This window comes from Rhea pennata, chromosome Z (genome assembly GCF_028389875.1).
Source record: "Rhea pennata isolate bPtePen1 chromosome Z, bPtePen1.pri, whole genome shotgun sequence".
Lineage (NCBI taxonomy): Eukaryota > Metazoa > Chordata > Aves > Rheiformes > Rheidae > Rhea > Rhea pennata.
The window spans coordinates 26583433-26599378 of record NC_084702.1 but is presented as its reverse complement, the minus strand read 5'-3'; the positions used below and the strand labels follow the sequence as shown (position 1 = coordinate 26599378).

The 15946-nt window shown below is 34.6% G+C and overlaps 1 protein-coding gene across 3 annotated transcripts in view; it reads left to right on the top strand.

The window, feature by feature from the left end:
• Positions 1–15946, top strand: part of LOC134153237 (guanine nucleotide-binding protein subunit alpha-14) — an 88334-nt gene that overhangs the window by 60839 nt on the left and 11549 nt on the right. The window lies entirely within an intron of this gene.

Here is a 15946-nt window from a genome sequence, read left to right as displayed (position 1 = left end):
GGGAAGGAGAGATTCAGCCCAAGATGTTTCTGGATGCAACAGCATGTGATATCTTCCATGGAAGCTTGTGTACAGCCTTATTTATTAGATGGTTGTGGATTTTTACATATCACTACTAGTACCACCACCTCCAGGTGGAAAGTATTATGACTACACTTGCCCATTCTTTAAAGAAATTTGAGTTACTAGTAAGTAATAAATGATCAACCGTGAAACCCAGCCATTTGTCCAGCAGACTTCTTACAAAGTATGCAAGACATTCAGTTTTAACAGGCTTATATACCCGAAGCAGTTGGGGTAAACAGGATAAGAAAAGAGAAGCTGGAAAGAGATGTCAAATTTTAAATACAGAGTAGTCTTAGGTGAAAAAAAATAAAATAATATACACTGTAAATATATTACTGAGTGACATGGAGAAAACATGCAATTCTTCTTCAGTTCTCATGGAATACTAAAAAAAGATCAAAGCTTAAAATTCCATGGTCCTTACCTTGCAGACCTATATAAGGAATTACTTATTCACATCCTGTCCTGTATTTGTAATTATAATTTTGTAAATAACTACTTGTAAGTATGACATCTGTCCCTATTACAAGCAATATTTAATTCATGTTAATGTAAAATAGTAATAAGCAATATTTAATTTGTGTTAATATAAAATATTAAAGGGGTGAAGTTTACTAAGAGTGGGAGGGAAATGTAGAAATTATGAGAAATTGTCAGGTATTTTCTTTTATAGAAATGTTTTATAGACGTTTTGCTGCGAAGTTTTGCAGTACCAGAAGAGGGACCTTCTGTTCCTCCCACAGAGCTAACTAGCCCAGTTGGAGCACTTACCTAGGGTTTGTAAGGTCCATGACAAGGCTAATTTGTATGCTAAATGTAAACACATCATGCACATAGGCCAACACACTCACTCTTGCCCATATTCTGTCCCAATTTATATAGAGCATTTAGAACAGATGACAAACAGCATTTTATGAAAACACGTAATCTAAAATGTGGGTTCCTCCATTCATTTAGTATCTCTTGAAAGTACCAGTAGTCCTCAGGACAGAGGAAAGTAGATTTTCCTACATCTCTTATCACAGTAAATCATCTGTAATAAAATGGGCAGGCATTTAAGATGCATCTTCTGGGCTGTTGTACTGTTTTGAATAACTCTGATTTTCCAAGCAATATGTCAACCTGATGCTCAATTGACAATATTTTTTAGTATGTAGTATTTTCCTCAGGGGATATGACACCATCAAGTGAAGCAAGTGGGTTTCTGTTTGCTAGAGTCTATGAACTAGATTATTTCTCATTAAGGTTGGATTGGGGAAGGAATTGTGGGAGCAGGATTTCAACGATGTCCAGCACCTGTGCTGATTAGGAGAGCTGAGAGAATGATCCGTTGTGCAGCTGTAAGTTGTATTATAGCCGAAGCTCTCCTCTGAGAGTTTCATTACTTAATGAGGAAATGCATCTGGTCCTTTTCCTTTAGCTTCTCAAAAGACAAAATCGATATGGTGGAGTTTTGTCCGTTCTCATACTTGAGAAGGTGTGGGGAAGGGGAAAGGAAGAGACTAGGAAAAAGCTTTCAGAGCTACAGTTTTTAAAAGCTCCAGTAGAGAGTATTGAAGAGAATGACTTTCCTGAAAATGTGAAAGTAATTTTTTAAATGAAGCCTATTGAGTCTATTCATTATTTAAACTAGGTATCTGATAACTGAAATGGAAGTCATGAGAAATTTAAAATCTTCAGAGCTTGGGAGTGGTAGCAGTATAAAAATAGTAGTAACATTTGCGTTTTGCAGTCTTTTCTTCTCTTGCTTATGTGCTGCACTCTGAAATCAGTAAAGCTCCCTAACCTCCTACCTGAGATGAAGGGGTTAAAAGGAGGAAGCCTTGCAGGCTGGTATAAGACACACCACATTCATGTGGCTGTGAGGTGTCTGAAGTGTCTTTCAGCTGTAATCTCTTTGGGCAGGGACATGTTATGTTTGGCAGCATTCACCTGTTGCACAACACGGTGTGCCCGTGCAATGCTACATAAAATAATATCCAAGGAATTCACTTAGCAAGGAAATTAGACAGCTAAGCAGCTTGGCTCAATAGGAAAGCTTGTACTTCCAAGGACATTATCCTTAAAGACAAGCTTTAGTAATGGATGAACATCAAAAGAGTTGGAGATCATTTTAGTTCAGATAGCAACAGCATCCAAATTAATTATGCCTACAAATATGGACTGGAAATCTGGTAAAGCAGATGGTGAGATATTGTTAGAGATCTGGTACTTCCTGTGTTTAAAATTCTTTAGAAATTACACTTCTACATTACTACATGATGATGGTTGATTCGATGTTTCATAAAAGAAAGGGGGGGATTTGTAAGAGCCAACCTAGTGGTAGTGCAATACAGCTAAAGTGTTAATACTAAAGACTGATGATATGTTAAAGAGGCTTGTAAACTAAAATAGGGTTTTTTGGGGAACCATCCAATAAACTATATTGCCAGTTAAGGCTTTTCTTCAAGATGCATTTTTCCTAATAACTCATTTTAACTGTTTCTTTCACTTTCCCTTCCATACTGAATAAATTAGAGTAACATGCAGTGTTTCAGTAAGAAGTGCATTTCATGTTATGTCCTTAGTCAGTTAAAAAAAAAAAAGTGCAGACAAAACCCAGGTCCTATTGACCTGCATTCCCTTTGCCACCGGATATATTGAAAGCTAGTCGCTGAGACAGGGAAATTGAAAACCTGGAGCCATCTTTTATATTATAAGAATGGTTTTATCAGTCTTGTTCTCAGTAGTTTTGTCATTGTTGTGAAAGTAATCACACTCAGCTTGGGTGGAGCTGTTAAAATCTTAGTGAAGCACTCTCAGAAAAAATATATTTCAGAAACATTTCTGCAAATAGTTCATGTGGTGTAAGTAGGGCCACATACTAACAAATATGAATTACTGAGACATGGTGTGCATTGTCAAATACTTTGAAAATGTCCAGTTGGTTAAAAAACATTTTTATAGAGTGAGGGGTGAATATTGTAAGTTGTATGAGCAACTGCGGAGAGGCATCACTGTGCCCTGGCAGGTATCAGTGGAACTGTGCTGCAATTGCTTCTTTTGTTGCTTTAGCATGCTGCAGAAACTGAACATGGCCAAAAATCCTGCTTCCATTTCCTCCAGATGTTCTTAACATGGAATCTCCAAGGAAAATGACCTATTTTTTTATTATTAAGTCAGATGTGTAAGAGATACATCTCTTAAGTATGATACATGTGATTTGATTCAAGGTGCCTACCAATATGATGTGTATTGGCATGTATTTTATTCATTTAGGTCAGATTTTGTAGTGTCAGAAGTAATGAGAGGTGTTCAGCAGGAACTGGAAACTGTGTATAGAGACCAACTGACAATCGAATTTCAAGAAAGCACATTTTTTCCAAGAAGGGCTTTGTTTGTCAGCAGTCATGGTAGTTCAGATGGTTATAGGTCAGAATTTGTCTAGAGCTATTTGAGAAGAGATAAGTGGTAGATCTTGCTTTCTCACGAATATATGTGGGGAGGCTGTGGGAAAGATGGTCATTTTTTCTTTTGAGATCCTCCAAATTCTGTCATAATGTGTAAGTCATTACATCTGGTTTCCTGCTGGCCCTGTATACACTGGAGTATAAGCATAGAGCAGGAACATAAGAAGACTGATTTCAGTTCAGTTCTTGACATTTGGCCATACTCTAAATATTCAGAATTGTTGTTTATACTTACTCACTGTGTAACTTCCTCTGTGTTTTTATCGTCTAGAATGCAAGAAAGAAGAATAATTTGTGTTTTCTAATGGCTAGTGGCTAGAACTGCACAGGTAGAGAAGATGAAACTTAAATGACAGTGTCAGTGTTTGTTCCTTCAGAGCTTTGGTACATAACAGGTGGAAACATATATACTTTATTTAGGGAAATCTAGTAAACTTCCACCAAACCAAAACCTTCCATTGTCTTCAATTGATGGGAGAACTTCTTTGTGACCCCAGTAACTCTTAGGTATATATTAGCCACATCTGCAAATAACTATTTCACTTTCTTCCTCTCCTGGCCAGATGTCATTATGAAAATTCCAGGGTTTTATATCTGTACATTTTAGAAATAAGAAAATGTATCCAAGTTCTGCTTGCAAACTTGTTTGCTTCGACTGGTTGTTGCGTATGTTGCTTTGCCAGAAGATCCTTTTCTTTCATCATAATACTTGGGCTTCATTTGTTTTGCTTGTGGACTGCAAATTCACTAATTGAAACTCTTCCCCAGCTGAAGAAACCTTCAAGTATTCTGTATCAACAGGACTCCCACTTCTGCTGAACTAAAAGTTTGTTCTACATGCATGGCTGCACAGAACAGAGCTGAAGGCTTTTGGATCTGTGAATCTCATGACTTCCAAGGAAGGAAACTAAGGCATGGATGAATTTCCCATTCTTAGCCAACTGCTACGATTTTTGCTTTGTTTTGATTTGAGATGAATCTTCTCTAATCACATTTTACGATGAATTTGCTTTCTTCCTTTCAGGAATCTACACATATTGCATCTCCAAATAACTTTATTCTTGCATTTCCCTCTTGAAAATCAAGTAGCCACTACAAATTGGAAAGATTCATTGCAGTCAGTAATGGAAACCAACTGACAGAAGTACAAACCAACTTAAACAATGTCAGAATCACGCACAGAAATGTTCTCCCTGATTTGAACACATATAAAAGTGAATCATGTTTTTACAAAAGCATACTTTTTCTCCTTGTAGCAATCTTTTTAATGAACTGTGACTAATTCACAAGACTTCTTTATTGTTTTGTAAGACAAAAATAATTTTTGTAAGTATTAAGTCTGGCTTCTTAAGTAAGAAGTATGCTGTGATCTGATTGTATGGCTGCCTTTCTTCATCCCCTGTTAACTTTTAAGCCCATTGACATTTATGAGCCTACTGTACTATGAAGTGCAAAGGAAATCAGGTTCTGGAATGTTTTGGGAGGAAGCGTTGTTACAAGTATCTTGGTGAAGGAAAAGTTGGTGGTAAGAGAATACTAGAAAAGGGATGTGCAACGGAGAGTGCACTTGTGCCCTACCATGGGGAGAGCACCAAACCCACACCTCTGTAGAGGCCAGAGTCACAGGTCTCATTAGTGTTTGTGTTCCCAGAGCTGTTACGGAGAGAAATTCCTTGAAATCTTTCACATTGAACTTGGTTGCCTTTTTTTCACAATATAAATAAATCAGAAGCTATGTATGGGATTTGCTGGACTAAATTCTGTATCCAAAGTTGGTCTATGTTACAGAGCTAGGTAATCAGAATGACCACTTCAATTAGGAGTAACAATGTTTCTTATAGAAATGTTGATAAATTTTCCTGAACCTCAAATAAATTTTCTTGATATTCTCTGTGATAATATACTCAAGATCAGAGGAAGGAGACTGATTGGAAAAGAGAAAATAGACTATCTGGGAGATCAGAAGAGTTTGTGGGGGGTAAAGAGTATGGAGTAAACATTTCAAACATTGACGTGCAATATTAATAAGTAATATTAACAGGTAACTTACCAACTTACCAGTTTTACCTGTGAAAATACAATGATATTGGATGGTATGTTTTCATATTTAAATACAGTTTATACTTATTCTTTCTTTTTCATGTAAAAGCTGCAAGCCTTTGGAAAAATGGCATTATCAGATGAATGACTTTTGCTTATTTCTCTTTCTGATAATCCAATAACTTCCCAATCATTTCTGTCCAACAAGGCACATCTATATCAATGGCAGATCAGTTTCAGAAATTGCTAGCAATTCAGTTAGGTTCAAATATAATTAACTGATGTTTAGTCAGATTTCTTCTTGAAATCTCAAGGAAAATCTTTCATGTCAGTTTGCTAGTGTTCGCTGTTTGTGGAAGAGAGGAAATATCCTTGTAACAGTATTTTAGTATTATTGTTTGTAGTGCTAAACAGATCAGAAAATGAGGAAGAATAAGCAGAAATTGGATTCCTTAAGGTGGACTGGGGAATTGCATTGAGTCATCTGTATTTCTGAAACCCCATAGATGATTAAAATAAGTAAACAGTTCTCTGTGGAGAAGCATGGCATGCAATCCCTTAAATAGACCTAACGGATTAGACTAGATTAGCTGATTAAAAGACAGGCAGGAAAATGCTAATTATAAATGGACATATCTAAGGCTAAAGAGTGGTAGGCTGCAAAAACCTCTTTGCTATGTTTTCTGGCAAGTGTTCAGACTTCTAGAGTTATAAATAATGAGGTTGCACTGAATAACATGAAATATTTTATAAAATGAGTTTACTCAATTTGCTTTAACTTTGGCAAATATGATAGGCTGTTTTTAGGAATAAAGAATGTTGAGCTGACTCTATTTCAAAAAGAAATTAGAGATTAGATAATCAGTTAAATACGGCTTTTTTGTATATCTTAAGCAAGAGAAAGAACCTCACTGTTGAATGTGTAATCAGGGAAAGCTGAGGAGCAGAGAGAAGGTATTATCTTGCTAAATAGTCGTGGTGCTACTGCTACTGAAAACTTTCTTTCAGTTTTGCTGTTAACCCTGAAGTTCAAAAAAGATTGATCTGAGGATGTAAAACATACCGTTTTAGTACAGTGACTCTGGAAATGCAGTCAGTTTGGTTCACTGTAGAGAAGCTCAGAGGAGACCAGCCCATGTTTTGTAGGCACTTGAAGGAGCAATAGACTTTTTGTTTTCAAGAAGCCAAGAGAAAGGAATAGCTAGAGAAATCTGTACTAGAATGAAAGAGCAAATTGAACAGCTTTGATCTCACTAATGGCATTTCTGTCACTTTTAGGCATTTATATAAAATTAGTATATATAAAGATCTGACATCTCATCTCTTCACACCGAAATTATGGGTGTAAGCAATTAAATGATTACTGTTGTTTTCTGTGATAGGAGGTCAGGCTTAAGTAAATACAATAAACCATTCTGTCTTGCCTCTGTGAGAGGGAAAAAATGAGTGTTTAAAAGAACACTCATTAAAAACCTTTCCCTAGTATATTTTAAATTCTGTGATTTACTGGGAGTTCCAGTTATTTTAGGTTAGCAAAAATGTGCTGATCTCTTTATTAAGAGCATAAGCATAGACCCCACAGTCCTAGTGTAGTATTTATGTAAAATTCCTAACACTGTCCCCCTCCATTAGAAAACAGGGATGGAATTTCTCAAATGCTTTTCAATATATCATATATATATATTTCAGTATTCCATGTTGTGCAGATGTGTCTGGATGCCCAGGAACACACTTCAATATCATGTCAATATCATAGAATTATTTTCTATATTCTCAACTTCCAATAATTAGCAGGATTTTTCTTAAATGAAGTACTGGATTTAGTACAGCCTTACCTAATAACTGGTCCTGGTTTGCTTCAAGAACATTGCTTCCAGTTAGAAGGTGGTTTAGTCTATACTCCTTTTCAAAAAAATCTCTTTTTGTACCAAGATTGCTATTGCTACCACGTTGCCAATATTTATGTTAAATACATATATTGAAAAGATGAAAGAATTGAGAATAATTCATTGTTCTTAGCATGGCAGATGGAAAGTTTTGTTTCTATGACAGGAATGTTCCCCCAAATTGTCAATATAAAGATGTGAGTTTCACAGTAGACACCAAAGAAAAGAAATTTGGCACAAGGAGACCAGACAACTGATGATATATCTGTCCTCAGAAAAGTATGATTAGTAATTACACTGGAACATACCCACATGGGCAGAATGTAGCAAGAATTTTCTTGTTTTTGCTTCCTAGAAAGATGACTAGAAGCTTACCTTTGTTTCAGTGCTTTTAAACTAAGAAACAAAGCCAAACTAAAAGATGTGTGTTATTTTAGGTATATATTTACTTGCACCTGTTTTAATAGTCCTGCCTCTGTAAAGGTTTTCTTTTTGCCTGTGTAGCCTCAGCTTGTTTCCAGGAATATTGGTGTTGCTGTCCAAAGACATGAGACAAAAAAGGCAAGTTCTTGACCTCTCAAATTCCAGTTATCACAGGTTAAAGGAATACTGTAACTTCTTGCCTAGATGGACCGTAAGTTATCAGATCTGAAAACTATGAATCGTCTAGGAAGGACTATTACTAGCTGATATTCCATTAAAAATGGACAGTTATTGTCTGTTCTAGTATTTGGTTTATATAACCTAGCTCTATGTTTCCTAAGTTTCTGTTAATTGCTAATATAATTTTGTCCTTTGGACACTCCGATACTCCACCTCATTCTTGAATTGTGCACTGAGAACCAACAGTAGTATGTCACATGTGGCTTTGTTGTGCTAAATCTACTGTAATGTGCACACTTGCCTTTTGTTTTCTTGCAAAATGCTATTTCTAATTCATATTTAGCTTGTGATTCACTTCAAGTCCCAGATCACTGTTTGCAGAATTTCTTGCTGCCATCTTTGCATTCAAAAGAAGTTTTCAGGAAACTTGTTAATATCCACACAGAGAAGTGGCATGGGCAGATGGTCCATTGGAGTCTCTCAGTTACTGCTGATGCTGGGAATACTGATGCTAGGTACCCATGGTGGCAGATGGAAAGATGCCTTCAAAAGGGAGTCACCAGCAACTACCATCTTCTATTTCCTGCTGTGAGTGCTGGTGGTGAGCTTGATAGCATTACTTGCAGGTTGGAAGTGAAGTTTGTGTTTAATCTTACAAATGCGATTTTGATGATCCTTTACATTAACAGGAAGCAATGTTCCGTTTGCAAGTCTGCAGTCATACTCTGTCTCTAGCACACATTTTCTACAAAGATGACAAGTTACCACAAATCATACACATCCTAATGTATATAAAGAACGCTACTTGGATTAAGAGACCGTTAGAAAATTCTGCTTTATGAGAGACATTTTAATTCTTAAAAGAGCACTCTGTCCCTCTAGCCTCTTCTATCTTCAGAAGAAAGTTAAAAAGTGTAGTACATCTCTTCCATGTCAATATATGGCTTCTACTGACTGCTATAACAAGTCAATCCCCCCTCTTTTTAAACATACTATGGTAAGTAAGTAAGGCAAAAAATATACATCGCACTCTTGAACAGTTTTCTAAAACCATCCCTCAGTGAAGGTGGTGGATACTTACGAAAGAAAACAAAACAAAAAAAGCATAAAAGAGTAAAACCACCATCTTGAATGGAAATCATTAAATTGAGCTGTGACCCAAATATTTTTGCAGTGTGCCAAACAATGGTCTCTGGTTACTATAGAGTAGAAAAATGAACCAACTAAGAAAGAAATACAAAATGTCACTTGATTGTATCTGCAGATGTTATACTGATTCTTTCCCCCTCTCCGTTTCCCCTGGAAACGGAACTTGAAATGATGGAAATCTGAGGTTTGGAAGTCACAAATGAAATATGCACGTACTGAAATATGCATGTATTTCTGTATGTTCATTTACATTTTAGTCCATATGTATGTATGGCTGCAGAAACAACTCTAATGTTTGAAGAAGTAGATTGTAATACTTACATACATATGCATGCATACTTAAACACGTATTTTAACAAAAGGCAAATACACTTAAAGATTAACTATAAATTGTTTCATTTTGTGAAGATGAAAACAGACATCTTGTGTTTCTTGTTCTTTCAAAGATAATCAATTAAGCTGTATAAAATTTGACTCTTTGCCAAAAATTTCCCATTGCTCATTGAGTTCTAGGTGGTCGTTTGTGATGGTACTTTTATTGTGTTGTTTGGCTGTGGCTTTGCTTAGTGCTATCATCTGGTGTACTCTTTACCAGTGCCTCTGCTACCACAGATGGGAGATGGGCTAGTAATAACAATGATGCAAAACTGACAGCACAGGCCTACTCCAGCCTATAGGTGCAGGCCAAATAGGCTCTGCAGGAAAGACATAATCAAGACTTGTGATAAACAGTTTGTGGTTGGGGCAGGACCAAGATGATATCAGCTCATTATTTTTAAATTGCAAAAATGTATTCTTCAGTTGAGCTTACATTTCTTATCCAGTTATCCATACTACAGCAAGGTGCCTTTTCATATGCATAAAACAGTGCTTTATTAAAGCTGAAAAATGAGAAACTGCAAAACAAGCAAAATATGGTTATCTTAAGAATATATTGTCCTAACTCCAAGTGTTTGAGTCTCAAAGCCCCTTGATCTTTTCATCTCTTTTAATTTTCCTCTTTCATAATGTTCTTTCACTTAAAAACAGAAAGAAACCCTCATGTACTTTTGGACTTACCTGAGAGTACTTACCTTCTTTCTTTTCCCGCTGATAGTTACAAAGAGTTATTGGTAAGTGCAGTAGTCTATGTATTTTATGATGTACAGCACAGCCATTTCTGTTAGCTTAATTTTCCGTAGTTCTAAGCTAGTTTGTTTATGCTTAGTTCCTCTACCCAATTAGATAAAGCAATCATAGGTGATTGTGTAGTTATACTTACAGGTCTCTCAGTGTGTTCATCCAAGTTTGCTTGGATTTTGCATTCATCCAAGTTCCATCCATTCATCCATCCAAAAATATAAGTTGAGATAGGAGGATAGCAGGCTTGGATAAAAATCTGAGGAGCTATATTTTACACTGCTTGTAATTCAGCAGAACTTGATGTACTAGTACTGAGGTTGATTACATTAAGCATTTGTGTTTCTATTTGGTTTCATTCCAAATAATTTTTTTAACCAAAAAGAAAGACCACTTTATGTAACTTCATAGTAAAACTTAAAGTATTATTTGTTAAAAACTTCTGCTGAAACTATATATGGCCTGGGAACAGTAGCCTCGCATCCCAATCATACTGAATTATAAAATCTTAGATTTTTTTCTTTTCCATTTTATACATTCTCATTTTCTTTCTTTAAAAACAAAATGCATCTTATTCAATATGTCAGATTATCTGATGGGACTGTTTTAAAAATGCGATGAAAAGGAATGCAAACATGGTTGTAGCAAAACATGAGGACTTCCAGAATGAATCATACTGGAAGAAGGTTCAATCTGGGGGTTTAGCAATAGTATGAAAAGGAGGCAAGAACTTAATTAATGCATATTTCTGTATATTCTGTAGTGAGGGATAATTTGTATTTCAATAGCCCTGTAAAACTAAATATGAAATGTGACACAATATGTGCTGTTTGTAAGTGGACGTATGCTTCTTATTCACAGAGCATGCTAATTTAAATCTCCCATTGTACCTAGATATTGTACCAACAGATATTTATCTGTTGATAAATATTTTTTATTGAATCAATTTACACCCTTCCTTGTGTTTTTTCGTTACCTTCCAACACTGAATAACCATTAGTGTCCCTTCCTGTGATACGCTACTTCCTGTAAAAAATGAGGTGTTTCACACGGTAGTATTACTTTTACAAAGTATTTTATAGTTTGTTTTGTCCAGCCAGTGAATCAGGATCTAAGGTATGATTATAGGTGCAAAGGACGTAAGATGTAAATGCTTAGTAAAATAGGAACTTCATTTGTTCTCGTAGTACTTTTTTAATGAATATTTTCTGCCTTTACCAGTAGGTGTTTAGTAAATAGGGAACACTTTACTCAGTAGTTATGGCTCTATATCAGACTGAGCTTCATAGAAAGCTATTTAAAGGAGTAATAATAATCTAGGTATAGGTGAAGAAATAAATTTGTAAAGAAATTCAGGCTTTGGAAATACAAAACTCTTCATTAAGTAAGTAATACATAAAGCCTTTTTTTTGTGTTAGATTTAACATTCAGTTTCCCAAGAGATAGGACATAGCTGCAAAGGATTAAATGAAACCATTTTTTCCAAGTGTTGAAATTCAGATTCTCCAAACACAGCTTTGCAGAAATAATCAGTGCTATGCATTACATGCAACAGTTTTTGAGATAAAATATATTCCTCCATTTAAAATGTGACAGTTGCTGCTTGTGGTATTATCCATATCTTGTCCAGCAAAGATTTGTCCTTACTAAAACCTGAATTTAGCATTATATACATTCATACATAGTTTCTTGGCAGTTCTGCAAAAGGTGAGAAAGCTGATTTTACCCAGTGCTATTACTGTGTGAAGTGAAAGAAAAGGAATATTCTAGAACATTCCTGATTATTTTATTTCTCTCTAATACATCTTTTTGATGAAAATAAATTTATGATTGAATCCTAAAGCATCCCTTGTGTCTGTTGGCCTTTAATTCCAGAATTATATTTGCCACTGTAAACCAGTGTAATAGATTTTTAAATGGTAATATATTTTTAATATTTTAAGCAGCTTAAATACATGTTTTGAATGTATTTACTTGCCAAATAAATACTTTTCCTCTTTGTCATACATGATCCTTTTTCTTTTCAGGATCACAGAGACTGCTTTTTTTAATAGGACTAGTATATTCTTATATGTCTGATGTACTCAGAATTAATTACCTTTTTTTATCATCTCTCTTCTTCTTTCTATCTGTACCATACTATCTAAAAGCAGAGCTCTGGTTAAAAAAAAAAAAAAATCTTGAAATAAGATAGCTTCATAATAGGAGTTTTGAATTAAAAAAAATCTTACAGCACTTTTAATGCTGCTTCTGCTGTTCCTCCTTTTACCATGTTTAAAGAGAGCACAAGATGCTATACATATTTTTATTAAGAATGAATTCTGGAACTTATTTGTTGCTTGTGTTTAATTTTTTAAAAAACACTGTGCCAATAATTGACGTTGTTAACGTGTGCTTGTGCTGGTTTGCATTTCCGCTTCTTTGTTCCTTGGTTTGGTCTGTAATGATTGTAGGTATTTTTTATTTTGTTTTCTTCTCATATTAATAAGTCCTTTCTGTTCTTTCACTAGAGCACTTACTTACTACTCTAGTATTACAATACTGTATATTTTCATGATGGTTCTTGCTCTAAGTTCTTAGTGGTAGGTGAGAATTCCATCAGCTTCCACTCTTGTTTTGAGAAAAATGAAAATTAAATTTCTAGTGCACTTGAAGTTGCCGTAGAAAGTTTTAAAATATGACCCTGTCCATTTGAAACATTCATAACTGCTTTCTGCTAAAATTCTATTATAAAAAGTTTCATGATACTTAAAACTGTTTTCATGATATGTTGTTGGCAAAATCAAAATATACTCGTTGAAATATAAATGTAGATTATTACTAAGTGTTGGCAAGATTTAATAACCCTTTTCTAGAATTCCTTGTTATGGGATTCTGCAGAAAAATAATACAAACCCCATAAGCCTTGTGTAACCTACCATGATTCCATTACCTTTTACAGAGTTTAATCAGAGGGGGAAAGGGCAATGCATTTTATCGGCCTTCAAAGGGTTGTAATCAGTAACAACAAAAAAATCCTTCAATCCAATAGATGTAAGACTTTTTTAAAAAATAAAAAAGTCTTAATTATCGATCAGTCAGAACTGTTTCTTATTATCCTCAAAAAAGAGCTGAATTTAGAGAATTTGTGGAGTTTACTTAATTTTGCAAATTTTTCAGTTCAGTTACAGCAAATATTTGTGTTGACTTTGACTGTCAGACATTTATACTTTTATAGTTTATTTGCTGATATGCTTTATTTTATTCAAAGTTACTTGAAAATAGATGTACAACCAACCATCCAGTTCCCCACAGTTATGTAGAAAAATAATTTGCTTCAATCATTACTGTAGTCAGAGGCTGAAATAACTTGCATGGCTGTGGTTGTTACGAGGAATATTTGCTATTAGTACTAAGTTCTCATTCCTTCTCCCTTCCACCCACACCGTGCTCCCGCCATTTAGTTGGAAATGCTGATGTGACCCTGAAAAGAAGCTGCAGGACCCTTTAAGTGCTGGATTTGAAGGATTTTCTGCTTCTTCTAAAACCCTTAGAGTATATTTCAAATCTAATCCCCTTCTCTTTCAGTTCCTGGCAGGATTATAGCATATTGTCTCTGAAGATCACTCATTTATCTTCATGACTGCATTTTAAGAAAACTCAAGTTTCCTGTATCTAGCTTTTTTTGTCACATTATCTGCCCACAATTCAGAAGCATTTTTTAATAGTCATTTTTAATGGGCTTGTTTACTGTGCATGAAGAATACCTGCCAATAGAATGATGCTAAAATCACATAGTGCTTTAAGTAATTTTTCATTTGATCTGTTCTTTTTGATGAGAGAGGGACAATGTCAATGTTGAGCTCTATTGATTAAATGCTACAAAATGAAAAAAATTAATATGAATTATTTTCCAAAAAGGACTTTTTTGTATCACAGTGACACTTGGCCAGGTAAGGTGACTGAGGTTTGCAGTTGTAGACAATTATGAAATCTTTCTTTTCATAAGGAGCTTGTACTAGGGTTGATTTTGCAGCTGCAACTATATGAAGCTCTCTTAAACACCTGCAAAGTTTGTGTGTTGAATTAAGCCCCAGTCAAAATGCTTTTCTAATGGGCAGGTCAAGTAGAAATTTCCTCCACAAAAGAAGTTGATGCATCTCTCCCCTCCCCCTTAGATGGCTTTCATCTTAAAGCTAACATGAAAATAATTTGAAAAATTACAAGTAGAACAATTTGCCACTGTTGTATCAGATTTTCACTTATATATGCAAAAAAAAATTCCTTATTGAAAACCATAGTAAATAGAGAAGTCTTTATTGAAATCTTAGAAGTGTTGAATAAATTCAGTGCAATTATGTAAACAATAACGTGTTTATTTTAGGTAAAAAAAAAAAGAAAATACTGCAAGCATCTCTTAAATGAATATCTGAGTATTCCTCTGCTGTGTGTCCAACACAACAATAACAAGTAGTTAGTCATTATTCCTCCTAAAGGCGTCATTTAAATAGTGTTTTCCACAGCCTTCTCTTAACACTGGATGTTAAAAATTAACACTAAGATTAATTTTCTGCTATAGCTTTAGAAAAGAGTATCAGTTCTGCGACTTAAGCAAACTGAAGAAAAAGTTATTTGTAATCTGTACATTCTGTATTATTCTACACTTGTATTTCACCAGATAAGATTGGAAACATGGGCATAACCTATTGCTGGAATGCCAGGTCCTTTGTATCATGTCTTATACCCAGTGCCTCAATCAGATACAGGTCACAAGTTGAGCTTGTTCCCTGTTGTTCTAGATCAGTCCTGATATCTTCTGATGTAGTAAATAAGGAATAGGAAAATCTATTAAATCAAAAATATTACCTGTCTTGTTAACATAATTACACGGTGTAAGGTAAAAATTATTATAGATTACCACATCTGCAAAGGAGCAGAAAGAAATACTAACGAGTATTTATAGCATATTATGTTTTAAACTATTTTAGGCTGAGTAACTACTCACAGTGTAAGAATTGAAATTATAATAGTTATGTTAGAAGTTTTTAGAAGATCTGTGCATATAATAAAAATAGTTCCTAACTTTTGTATAACAGAACAGTTGTAAAATTAAAGATAATTCTAATCAGGGAAAATTTGCCTATGCATTTTGACGGTACTGTAAATCTTAATATGAAAACTCAGGAGAAAAGTATTTTCAGAACATTTTATAGACCTACAATATTTAAAATGAATTTGAACTAAGCATGGAGAAGTTGATTTTGAGGTATTAAGCTTTGTGTTGCATAGGTTTGTGGTTCTCCACAATAATTGAAGATATGGAACCTTTTAAGAATCCTATCTAATGTCCATCTAATTTTGAACTAGTAGATAAACAGGTCTACTAGTGTTCAGATTTTTCTAATTAGGACCCCAGATCCAAAATAGATCTGATGTGATCTTACTGTTGCTGTTCAAGCTAAAATATGAGGGAGGGAAAAAAATCTTATTTCACTTTTAAAGAAGATATAAATACAAATCTCGATGATATTTAGCAATGTGCTGGCAAAAGCATTAGCAAACTGAATTCATAGTAACCAATCTGTTATATTTCAAGAACTAAATAAATTAATTTATCTCAAAATTAAATGCATTTTGGAGCAATACTTTTCCAGA